The sequence below is a fragment of the Pseudophryne corroboree genome, chromosome 5 (assembly GCF_028390025.1).
Source record: "Pseudophryne corroboree isolate aPseCor3 chromosome 5, aPseCor3.hap2, whole genome shotgun sequence".
Taxonomy (NCBI): Eukaryota; Metazoa; Chordata; class Amphibia; order Anura; family Myobatrachidae; genus Pseudophryne; species Pseudophryne corroboree.
In genome coordinates, this window is record NC_086448.1 from 703,535,073 (window position 1) to 703,545,843 (window position 10,771).

Sequence of the window (10,771 nt, forward strand, 5' to 3'; positions counted from 1 at the left end):
ACAGTAACGCCTTATACATCTGGCATGGCGTCTCCCGCGGCCTCCGCCGCCGTCCCTGAGCTTCTGCATTCAGAGTGGCGATTACGTCAGCCGCGGCCTCCGCTGTGTCCGCGTGGTCGGATGTGCATCTGTCAGCCTGGCGTCTCCTGTTTCCGGTGGCCGGCACCGCCATTACTGTTTTCCAGACCACATGGATTACAATCCAAACTTCCCTCCAAGTGTCTGCATGGGCGCAGCCATCTTGGATTCTGTCAGCTGATCTTTCCTACCAATAGGTTGTCAGTATTATTAATTTGCATAATTGCCTAGCCAATGCCTTCCTTGCTGCAGGTATAAATAGGTTGTGCCTGAGCAAGGAAGGCGTCAGTGCTTTGGTTGTCAAACCTAGTTCCAGTTTGTCTCTCTCCTGTGATTGTCTTCCAGGTTCCAGCTCCTGTCTCCAGACTTCTGCTATAGAGACCCGCACCAGCATTCCATCTGCGGTGTAGCCTGACTCTCCGATCCATTCTGGACTCACCTGTTTCCAGCTACAACATCACCTGCTTCCAGCTCAGCTTCCAGCAGTGTACAGCTTCTCTTAAAGGGCCGGTGTCCTTTCTGCAGTTTACCACTCTCCACCGGTATTATTATTTCTCCGCTCTCAAATTCTACATTTCATCTATATTGCATCGCTCTCAAGCTTTATTTATTATTTAACTGGTTCCAGCCAGTATCCACTCCGTGCCAACACCTGTCTGGTTCTAACCAGTACCCACAGCAGCATTTTATCTACAGCAGTCCAGCTTTCCCTGGAACACCAGCTGGTACGACCCTGGGCTTTCCTCATTGCTACAGTTGAGCCTGGTAAGGACTTTCCAACTTGCAGATAATAAGAACTGTCTCATACCACCAGAGCTCTGTGGCCCCTGCCACCCTGTAGTACCCAGGAACTGTATTATTATTTCTCTGCTGATTTTTATGTTTCTTTTTACTGCTACTGTGATGCATGGAGTTTGTCATAAATAAATATCATTGACTTTTACTCAAGTTGTCGTGGTCACGCCTTCGGGCGGTTTCTCTTCATGTTACTTACATGTCCAGGGGTCTGACACAACCTCCCAGGTTCCGGTACATCTCAGCCCCTACAACTGAGGCTGCCTTCCGTCAGCTCAGGCCCTCAGTTGTGACACAGTGGTGCAGAGAGGGGGTACTGATTACCCTGGCCTTTGTAGGGTCACAAGAGTCTGGGAGAGATGTAACCACACAGCCACAATCCTGTGACCAAACTCCAGCTCACCACCCATCACTATGCATGAGGGAGCGCTGTAATGCCTCCTCCTGTGGCCAAGTTTAGGTTGACCTGGTGACGTGACACAGTCCCAGATTTCACGCAAGTGTTCTTATAAGATGTAAAGCAGAGGTGGCCAAAAGGTAGATCGTGATCTACCGGTAGCTCGCGGAGCATCCACCGGTAGATCGTGACGGACTTAAAAGAAAATAACTGTAAGGAGCCTGCCGCCACTGTATCTCTTCACGGTTCCCAGGGATGCAGTGTGTGGGTGCGCAGGTGACATAATGACATCACCCACGATGTGAGGAGCCTGGACGCTAGTTGGATCCAGTTTGATCCAGCTGGTAGTGGCGACAACAGGAGAAGCAGCCAGCAGGAGGCCATGCAGCGTGAAAGTGATAGCCGTAACTGCGGGGAGAGGGAGGACTGAAGCTAGGCAGCGTGACAACTTGTCAGATAAAGGGGGGATCTGCACAGAGCATGATATCTTCACAAAGGTTTCCTTTTTTAGACAAGGCGCAAGGGGGGTTCTGCAAAGGGTGGAGGATCTGCACAGAGAGGATTATTGTGCAGGGGGCTATTATGCAGGGGACTGGAAGGGGGGTATCTGCAAAGTGGGAGATTTGCAAGGAGGAGATATTGTACAGGGGGCTATTTTGCAGAGGAGGGAAAGGGGGGTATCTGCACAAGAGGGGAACTACAAAGGGGGGGATTTGCACAGGGGGGCACTAGAATGGGGGTTTAGCCATAGCTGCCACCCCCTGTGTCTTAGCCCTGACCGACAACCCCTGTTTCTTAGCCCTAGATGCCACCCCATCTGGGTTAGGGTTAGGGCAGGAAGCAGGGGAAGAGTAAAATAATTACCCCGTCCCCTGTCGGCATTCTAAAGGTCGGGATGCCAGTGTCGTTGATGTGACACCCCATACAGGGCCAGTTATAGACTTAGTTTAGCCATTAAGCCCAGGGCAAAAAATTGCTTTTGGCACCCTCTGAAATGTAGTTATCTTAGCACAGTTCTTTGGAGCTTTTCTTCATCCCTGCTTATTACTTCTAATTCACTTACATGACACACATCCATATTTTTTTCTCCTCTTCCCATCTGTACCTCTCCCCATCTGTATCTAAATTCTATAGAAACATAGACTAATGACAATAATACGAAATGATACATTAAATATAGTTGTCAAACTCACCGTTCAATGGTTTCTATAGCACATAAAGGGGCTACCAGGCTACAAAGCGCCTCTGGAGTTCCTCTTCTTTATTCAGTATCTTCTTTAGGGCTTCACAGCAGGCAGGGCAGATATATTAACCTGGAGAAGGCATAAGGAAGTGATAAACCAGTGATGAGTGCAAGGTGATAAACGCACCAGCCAGTCAGCTCCTAACTGTCAATTTGCATATTGGAGCTGATTGGCTGGTGCGTTTATCACCTTGCACTCATCACTGGTTTATGTGGGGCAGCTGTATCAAGCCTGGAGAAGTGATAAAGCAGTGATAAGTGGAAGCTGATAACGCACGAGCCAATCAGCTCCTAACATGTCCCCACAGTGCCAGATACACATTCCCCCACAGTGCCAGATATGCCCCCAGTGCCAGATATGCCCCTAGTGCCAGATACACATGTCCCCACAGTGCCAGATATGCCCCCAGTGCCAAATACACAAGTATCCACAGTGCCAGATTCACATGTCCCACACTGCCGGATACATATATGCCCCCAGCGCCAGACACACATGTTCGAACAGTGCCAGATATGCCCCCAGTGCCAGATACACATGTTCCCACAGTGCTAGATATGCCCCCAGTGCCAGATACACATGTCCCCTCAGTGCCAGATATGCCCCTAGTGCTAGATACACATGTCCCCACAGTGCCAGATATGCTCCCAGTGCCAGATACACATGCCCCCACAATGTCAGATATGCCCCAGTGCAAGATACACATGTCCCAACAGTGCGCCCCCCCCCCAGTGCTGCTCACCACACTGCTGCTCTGCTGTTTGTGAGGGGAGGAGAGCGCAGTGTGCGCCTCTTCTGTCCCTCAGTCTCCGGTGGCGTTGTCTCTTTCCAATTAGGCGCTGGTCCATGGGCCAATCAGAGCTCGTGGACCGGCAACTAAGACTCCTGATTGGCTGCCAGTCCGGGAGCTCTGATTGGCCCACGGGCCGGCGCCACTAGAAACACTGAGGTGTGCCAGGCACTGCAGTCAGGCAGCGGGATGCAGGAGCTTACGAGCCACATGCGGAGGAAGAAAGAACCATATGCGGTTCGAATGCCGTGGATTGGCCACCGCTGTGTTAGCTGCCTGCATATCTTAGCCTCTGTGTTAGTGACAGACGGGGCCCGCTCCCTTGAAACCAAAGAACCCTAATTAATCTATTGTGCCGGCGCTGCTCCCCCAGGACACAGTGCTCCAGGCTGCACCCTGATCAGCCTATTGGTTGATCAGGCCTTTTAAGAGCTATAGACATAGAAAACATATATACAGTAGACTAAGGGGTTTATTTACTAAGTGTTGGGTTTTAAAACCCAGTGCTTCTGATAAAGTTTACAGTGAAAATTTAATAGGAAAATGATTTTACTAGCAAAACATGGCTATTAAACACTATGCCTTTTTAAATTTCAGGCATAAGCACGATCAGAAGCTCCAGGTTGGAGAAACTGATGCTTAGTAATTAAGTCCTGTATTTACTGATGCAGATGGAGAGCTACGCTAATTTTCATAGCACACCTTAAGTGATTTGACAGTGTGCATGCTCAAAAGATAGAACACATATGCGCCTATACAGATCCACAGTGCCTGCCTTAACCAATATGATGCACAAGGAAAGATTTTGGCTGGTGCCCCCTAGCACCGCCGCTAGTTCCGCCTCTGACCCTGCACTTCTTTTGCAGCGCCATCACCCCTTACCCATAGCAGTTCTCATTTTGATGCTCCTAACCCCTATATTTTAAATAGGAACAGTGCGCACATTCGGCGCACAGCCCAAAAAGGGGCACAGATCTCAGGAAACATGGACTGTGGTATAGAATATCTACACTGTCTAGGTAGACAGTCTTTAGGATGACCTCATATGGTCTACATGCATTCAATTGACAAGGTCAACGGGGTCAAAAGGCCGATAGGTAAAAGGTAGACAGTGAGTAAGATCGACAGGAACAAAAGGTCAACAGGTACGAAAGGTCAACAGGGTTAAAAGGTCAAAACAGAAAGGTCAACACAACTTTTTTGGGTTTTTTTGGGTGACATTTTGTATGTGTAACCATATTTAGATATGGTTAAACAATTAGTGGAAACGTGTACGCTCACCACACTTCATGACAGGTTGCTATAGCTAATCGTAGTCCACATGGATAGTAAATCAAAAGATGGAAAAACAAGAAAACCCCCCGAAAAAACTTGTTTAGACCATTTGTGTGTTGACCATTGTAATGTCAACCTTTTGACCATGTCAACCTTTTTACCTGTCGACCTTAAGCACCGTCTACCTTTTACCTGTCGACCTTTAACACTGTTGACCTAATGCATGTCGACCATATGAGGTCTACCTATTGACTGTCGATCTAGACACTGTCAGCCTATACATTGGAACCTTTGGTATGTTCCCGTTGATATCTGCAGTGCCAATGGAGAGCAGGGTGCAGGTCCCTTTGGACTGAGGGCCACATGTGCACCACACACTTTTGTAGATACCCCCATGCCCTGCAGCCTGTACAGCGGAACAGAGCGTCATCAGGATGCTTCTGTTAGCATTGCACTGGTGCTGCAGGCTCTGCCCCATCTGTGCAATGTACTGACATTGAATGCAGGATGCATTTGAGCCCTGTTACAGTACAGAACTCACCCTTTCTACAGCAAGATAAGAGGAGGACATACCTACAGATTAGCATCACGCAAGCAAAAAATCTACTTCAATATTTTATGCAATCTCCCATAATGTTAGAAATATGCGTTTAGTGCCTAAGAATGTCTTTACGAATTTAACTATATCAGCAAAAAAATTAAACATGTGATATTCACCCTGACCACAAGATGGCAGCAATATTCAACCAGTCTGAGATTAAACATTCCAAATATACATTTTTCTGACCGTCTACCAGCTCTCACCTTCACTATTGGGGTCATTCCGAGTTGATCGCTCGCTAGCAGTTTTTAGCAGCCGTGCAAACGCTATGCCGCCGCCCATTGGGAGTGTATTTTAGCTTAGCAGAAGTGAGAAAAAAAAGGATTGCAGAGCGGCTACAAAGTTTTTTTGTGCAGTTTCAGAGTATCTCAAAACCTACTCAGTGCTTGCGATCACTTCAGACTGTTTAGTTCCTGTTTTGACATCACAAACACGCCTTGCGTTCACCCAGCCACGCCTGCGTTTTTCCTGGCATGCCTGCGTTTTTTCGATCACTCCCTGCAAACGGCCAGTTGCCTCCCAGAAGCGCCCACTTCTTGTCAATCACTCTGCGGTCAGCAGTGCGACTGAAATGCTTCGCTAGACCCTGTGTGAAACTACATCGTTCATTGTAATAGTACGTCGCGCGTGCGCATTGCGCCACATACGCATGCACAGAAGTGCCTTTTTTTGCCTCATCGCTGCACAGCGAACGAATGCAGCTAGCGATCAACTCGGAATGACCCCCTATGTATGCACAATTTCATTAGCTGTATGTGAGATCTGTTAGGAATTAACTGGCTTGTACTTTATCTCCATCCACTTTGTCTCTTTCCAAGGTTTAGTAAATAGACCCCCCTTATTTCTAAAGCTCACATTTTTTGAGTGTGCAGGAGATTGCATTAGGATCCCAAACACATTAATACATTCTATGGTGATGGTTAGTGGCCGTAGCTGTGACTGGTTTAAAATGTTCCCATGGAATCTGTGCACTGGAGCAGGGAACCAGAGGCACCATGAAGAAGAGCAGTGCCCTTACGACAGCTTCATCCAAGGTGCACCTTTGACTTTCTGATCCTGGTCTTGATAGCATTAATCAGACAAGGAACCTCATTCAGCTTGATTCGCTATTGAGTACAAATTGCAATTTTCTCAGAACTGCTTCTTCTAAAACACGCATGTGATGAGCCGGCCAGAAATGTAAACTATGCCCATTGATGCGTTCGCAACTCTGTGTATTTATTTGCAGAGTTGCAATCCATATGCAGAAATTGAGTACCATTGACAATTTTGGTTGACCCAGGCTTTCGCAGCAGTGCCATGTTTATGATCGCAGCGATCGCAGCTGATGACAGATGCTTGCCCTGAAAATGGCCATGACATGCCTGGATTTTGCCAATGACTCCCCACAAACGCCATGCAACCTCCCACAAACGGTCAATCCTGTCAATCGCAATGTGATCGCACCTTGCGGCTGCAGTGCATGTGTAGTCGCCTGAGAATCGGCCGATTTATGATTTAGCAATTTTAAATCTGAAGCTGAATAAGGGACAATGTTTTATTGTTTGCAACAGCTTGGTCTAACAATATTACAAAATGATAGTTAGTACAAACTTGATCATGTATATGACACATTGGTGGGGGTCAGATATACTGTATGTATGGGACTGCATACACTTACTGTATCTCGCTGAAGATGAAAAATACTGTATACAGGAGAGGTACCTCTCAAATGCACTTTTAAATGAAATGTAAGAATTATTAAGAAAACTATTTCAGAGTAAGAGAAACCTGAAGATGAGAGTTCAATAGTAATATATTGAATCAAAAATAGTAGACTCAAACTACAAAATAATATACAGAATGTAACAGTAAAAAATAGACAACAAATCATTATTTATAACAGAGGTTCCCAAACTGTGTGCCGTGGCTCCCTGGGGTGCCTCGGGACACTTGCAAGGGTGCCTTCGGTTGGTGGTCCAGGACCAATTCAAATTACTGTATTCATGGTCAATATAATAGGCAAAACCAGTGCTGGTGGCTGCCAGTCATAAAATATGTGGGCAAACAGAAGCACATCTTGTCCCTCACCACACAACTGACCCTAAGGATGACATATAAACGCAATCTACTTAATGTAATATTTCTTTCTATATTTCTCAATAAGAAATTTTTGGCCTAGGGGTGCCGTGAAAAGAATTCTGATATTCTAGGGTGCCGTGATTCAAAAAAGTTTGGAATCCACAGATACTGTATGTACACATTGGATATACTAAATGGAATTTTTGGCCTATACAGTATATGCCGTCATATTCATATGCTAGGAGCAGGGCATGTAATAATTCCCAAAGCAATTTTCTTTTTTCCTCAATTTATTACGGAATTGGGCATTTGTGCTATAGTAGTCACTCACCTATCTTCTTGGCAATCATTACTTAAAATATTATTTTGATTGGATACCTTTATGTGCATATTTTAGATTAGAAATTTACCCAAAATGTACCCTAACGGACTATACAATCAAGAACTACTGCAGCCTTATAGAAAATTGCTGGGCCAGATTTCTGCTTTATATTAGTGGTTAGTTATCAATACCAGGTATCAGATTAATACAGACATGCATAGTATCGTAATATTTTTAATATGATCCAGTATACAGATTAATTTATATGATGTGGTTGAAGCTTTCAGAAATAGCCTAACCATATGGGAAACTTGATACTCCTCATACCAGTGCTCTAGAAAATTAGTATTTGCTTTATGTATGATTTGTAAATGGAAGAAACATATTTGGAATATATGTGTATTGAATTGCCATATAGTACCTACTATAAAACATTTTCTAGTTTTTGTTAAAATGATGATAATCCAAATTTATGGATGTTTAACTTAAAGAACCTTACAGAGAGCTAGGAACAAATCCCAATAAAGGGGCTAGAGCTGGTTGTACAGTACATATATTTTTCTTGTGCATTTCTGTACTATGAATGCACACTGAAAAGCAGTATGCATTCATCCATATGTAGCTTATGCTTGTTGTTGACTTGTGCCTCATTACCAATGGTATTATGATGGAGCGAGTAAGTGTAGGCTGAGCACAGATTCAACCAGTCATGCAATCTCTTCTTCTGGCTAAAGAGCCAGGAGCTATTCAATAATACAGGTTGAGTATCCCTTATCCAAAATGCTTGGGACCAGAGGTATTTTGGATATGGGATTTTTCCGTATTTTGGAATAATTGCATACCATAATGAGATATCATGGTGATGGGATCTAAATCTAAGCACAGAATGAATTTATGTTACATATACACCTTATACACACAGCCTGAAAGTCATTTTGGCCAATATTTTTTATAACTTTGTGCATTAAACAAAGTGTGTGTACATTCACACAATTCATTTATGTTTCATATACACCTTATACACACAGCCTGAAGGTCATTTAATACAATATTTTTAATAACTTTGTGTATTAAACAAAGTTTGTGTACATTGAGCCATCAAAAAACAAAGGTTTCACTATCTCACTCTCACTCAAAAAAGTCTGTATTTTGGAATATTCCGTATTTCGGAATATTTGGATATGGGATACTCAACCTATACCCCTTTTACACCGCCAGCATATAACACGGGTTATTGCACATGAACATGCATAACCCGTGTTGCTGTTTGGTGTAAAAGGGCAGTGTTGGAATAATCCAGGTCGAATGACCCGGTATTCCAAATCGGGTAGTTTGCAGGGTTGAACACGTGTTCAACCTGGCGAACTGTGCTGTGTAAACGGTAGGCGGGTCGCATGTTGTGACGTCTCTCCCATAGTAGCGCCACACAGACACTAGGGGTCAATTATGACCTCTAGTGTCAGTCAGCGATGCCGGCTGTAGTGAGCGCCAACAGAGCCCACAGTGCCTGCTGCAGCCGGGGACAGGGGACGGGGTGCAGATTAGTATGCGGCTCTTGCCACGGCAGCGGCGGCGCCCTCGGGGCAGCGGTTCCACGGGCAAAAAGCCTACTGCCGGCAACATTCCCATTACATGCACATGACCAGCAGGGCCGGTTCTTGCTGTGGTTGCGCCCCGGCAAAACTATGGGGGCGTGGCTTCACATGGGGGCGTGGTCAGTTACACCCCCATTTGTGCCCGCTGTAGCGCCGCCCTGATCATGCTGTGCTATGCCGCCCGTCACCCTGATCATGCCGTGCCGCTGACTGCTGTGCTGCCCTTATCATGCCGTGCCGCTGACCGCTGTGCCGCCCTGATCATGCCATGCTGCTGACCACTGTGCCGCCTGCCGCCCTGATCATGCCGTGCCGCCTGCCGCCCTGATCATGCCGTGCCGCCCGCCTCCCGCCTCAAGCGTGCCCTTATCAGTGCTGCCGCGCGCCTCCTTCCTCGATGCGGTGCGCGATGACATCAGGCAGTGCGCGGAAGGTATGCCGGAAAGTGGGCGGGAGGGAGGGTCAGCGCTGACTGTGCTGTGCTCAGTCAGGACTCCTACAGTAACATGGCGCCCGTTAGTACATGCGGCAGTGCCCTTGTAGATGCGGCGCCCCGGGCAAAAGTCCTGCTTGCCCGTGGCAAGAGCGGCTCCTGATGACCAGGGGCATATCTAGACAGGAGGAGGCCTTCTCCTCTCTACCCGGCAGTGCTGTAACTCTGGGCACTAGGGTCCCTAGAGGTCCCCAGTGCTGTTACACAGCCTAGAACGCATGCACAGATCTCCTGGAAAATTGTGTGGTGGCCATATTCCCAGTAATTTTCCTACAAACATATATCACACTCGTGTCTGGTCTGGACAACATGCCGACCAGCAGGACTAATCCCACTCGTGGGTGTCCATGACACCCATAGAGTGGGAAAAGAACCCGTGGCGACTGCAGATTGCCACCGTGTTCGCTAGAGGCGTGTTGTGCTCGTCACCCCACCGGCATTCCGCTGCTGGGATACCGGCGTCTGTATTCTGACCTGCGGTCTCCTGACCGCTGGTCATGCATACCACATCCATCTTAATGGGGGATTGGGAGAGCAGGGAGCCAGGACAACACGCTGAGTCCCGTCATCTTTGCAGCTTTGCCATCATGGAAGTGGCCACGGGCAGCTCCAGGACAGTGTCTCATGGGATTTAACATCATTCCGTGAGACTGTGTAGAGAGGAGCTCCTCGACGGCCGCTGTTAATGAACAGCTGAGGAATCGTAGAAACAACTAAATGTTGTGCTTCGAAAAGAAGAGCTGTGGCCAATTCTGGTTGGGACAGTGTGTGGGGGCCCCAGAACGACTGCCCCTGTAGCCCCTCCTATAATCCGGCACCGCACATATCCCTTTTTCCGCCCCATATCTGATACCGTCTGTCCCAATCTCAACAACATCTTTGTGTGTACACTCTATGTAACACATGCGTTGTAGGGGTTTCCGTGCAAGGTCCTAGAACTCCGTTATCAGTTCTGAAACTACTGTAGGTAAAAGATGGGAGCAGCAGGAGTTAACAAGTCATGACATTAGCTACAGTAAATAGTAGTGGTGGAGGAGTACTGATAAAATGGGACAAAACAAAGAAGGTAAGTAGATGTGTGTAGAATTATCACTGCATTTCTGTTCACATATACTAAATAATC